Source organism: Corythoichthys intestinalis, chromosome 17, assembly GCF_030265065.1.
Source record: "Corythoichthys intestinalis isolate RoL2023-P3 chromosome 17, ASM3026506v1, whole genome shotgun sequence".
NCBI classification, from domain to species: Eukaryota; Metazoa; Chordata; class Actinopteri; order Syngnathiformes; family Syngnathidae; genus Corythoichthys; species Corythoichthys intestinalis.
In genome coordinates this window covers 28,453,916-28,456,796 of record NC_080411.1, presented here as the reverse complement: position 1 = coordinate 28,456,796, position 2,881 = coordinate 28,453,916, and positions in this window count along the sequence as shown.

Below are 2,881 nucleotides of genomic sequence, written 5' to 3'. Positions count from 1 at the left end.
CAATGAATATGAAATAATACAATACAAAATAAAGCAATAAATCCCGAGTTACCTTACGCGGGAATTTCCCTGGATAAGTGGATATGTGTGTGAAAAGGGCTGTACTGACTTGTGATCAGCAGAGATAGTTAGCTCTGATTGGTTCAAATGCCCATGTTTTCTGGAAAAAAAAAAAAAAAAGACAACAAAAAAAGAACAAGCTTGTTGAATTGATGCGATTAAAAAATGGCAACGCAACAGAGGGCAATGCAACGGAAAATTGATCAAATCTTTAAGAGCAAGGAAAGAGTTGGGGGGGCTTATTTATTATATTTTATTTGATATGCATTGATGGAGAGGTTCAGAACATCTTACCTGTCAATATGCATTTTGTACTTTTTTTTCATTTATGTTAGGCTACTTATTCATTTCCTTATAATTAAAAAAAAAAAAAATCAATGTTTGCGCGATCTTCAAAAATTATTCCATTTCACTGTGCATAATATAAGTCGTTTGTACTTATTTTTGTGAATGTATGTTACTTATATCTTTATTATTTGAAAAACAAAAAAAACAAAAAAGTAAATGTTTACAACTTTAATTTGAATGTGCATCCTATGTTCTTAAGTAATTAAAATTGAGATTTTACATTTTGATGTGAAGAAATGAGGAAAAATAAAAATTACGAGATGGAAGTTGAGGTTACTGCTGTTTTTGTTCACTTTTATTTTGCAAATCATTGAAAAAAATACAATTTTGAATGAAAATCAGTTTTTATGTGTTTAGGATTACTGGTAACTGTACCAAAAGCAGTTTTCTTTGCATTTCAGTGGTTTTAGGAGGAATTACTCCCCACACCCCCTAAAATAAATAAATAAAACATTCTGGCTCCGTGGCGACCTTCATGTGAGGGAGTTCCAGCAAGAAATTCTGGCCAATTTCACCCCTGTTTGTAACCCAATACCCAATATTATCACTTTTTCTAGAAATACTTTTTTCTTCTAACTTAACTTAAAAAATGCGACCCTTTTCTATTTACAAATACTATTTTTTTCATTACTTTGTTGACGTAACTTTAATACTTCATTCTCAAAATAGCAAACGTTTATTCTTGAATAATGCTGCTTCATTCTCAAAATTGCTGGTAATGGTGAAGGCGTTTTATAGGGGATTTAGCGCCTCCTTGTGGCGTCCACCTTGAACTGGTTTGGGATATCGTCCACTCACAAAGGGTGAATCTTACACATGGTGCCAATAAACAAATGAGTCTTACTTTGTCTCTTAAATTATTACTATTACAATCATCCATTAATGAAATTGATGAGTGTTAATTTTCATTGAAACGATGAACATTTTTATAGTTCAAAAATTAATCACACAATAAACCCCGGCTCCTCCAGTGAAAGAACAGACAGACATAAATGAGTTTGAATGCACGTCAATATAAGAAAAGGTCACGGTGAAACTGCACAGGTTTTCTGACTGGCTTTGAGACATTTTATCCGTCATTTTTCTTTTGTGCCTTGACATTTTGAGGAATGTTCCGTGAGTGGCTCCTCACATGATGCCTTGTGTTGTGTGCTTATTCTTACCACACAAACTTTATTGAAAGAAAATTACCTGAGTCGATAAGAATGCATTAGCTTGAATAAATTTACATATATTTCCTGATTTTGTTTGCAAACATTTATTGCAAAACAAGAAGCGATTTCAACAAGTGAGGATAACAGCATAGTGAGTATGACTCTCGCTTATGACTGAGGAATTTGAATTCTACCTCGCTACAAATTATCATCTTTAAAAATTTTTTTCATTCAAAATTTTTATTGCCTGCGAATCCCTCCATCCTTTTTCTGGTGTATAAGGCAGTGGGTATGAATCTAGATTTGTGTCTTTATTATTCAATTAAAAAAAAAAGAAGTTGCTTCAATCAAAATGTATATTTTAATTTAAAAAAACTTGATTCAAAAAAACTTCAGTGGGGCAAATAAGTATTTAGTCAACCACTAATTGTGCAAGTTCTCCCACTTGAAAATATTAGAGAGGCCTGTAATTGTCATCATGAGTAAACCTCAACCATGAGAGACAGAATGTGGAAAGAAAAAACAGAAAATCACGTTTGATTTTTAAAGAATTTATTTCCAAATTAGGGTGGCAAATAAGTATTTGGTCAACACCAAAAGTTCATCTCAATACTTTGTTATGTACCCTTTGTTGGCAATAACGGAGGATTCTTCACAAGCTTTTCACTCACTGTTGCTGGTATTTTGGCACATTCCTACATGCAGATCTCCTCTAGAGCAGTGATGTTTTGGGGCTGTCGTTGGGCAACACGGACCTTCAAACCCCACCACAGATTTTCTGTGGGGATGAGATCTGAAGACTGGCTAGGCCACTCCAGGACCTTGAAATGCTTCTTACGAAGCCACTCCTTTGTTGCCCTGGCTGTGTGTTTGGGATCATTGTCATGCTGAAAGACCCAGCCACGTCTCATCTTCAATGCCCTTGCTGATGGAAGGAGATTTTCACTCAAAATCTCTCGATATATGGCCCCATTCATTCTTTCCTTTTCACGGATCAGTCGTCCTGGTCCCTTTGCAGAAAAACAGCCCCAAAGCATGATGTTTCCACTGCCCTGCTTCACAGTGGGTATGGTGTTCTTCGGATGCAATTCAGTATTCTTTCTCCTCCAAACACGAGAACCTGTGTTTCTACCAAAAAGTTCTATTTTGGCTTCATCTGACCATAACACATTCTCCCAGTCCTCTTCTGGATCATCCAAATGCTCTCTAGCGAACAGCAGACGGGCCTGGACGTGTACTTTCTTCAGCAGGGGGACACGTCTGGCAGTGCAGGATTTGAGTCCCTGGCGGCGCATTGTGTTACTGATAGTAGCCTTTGT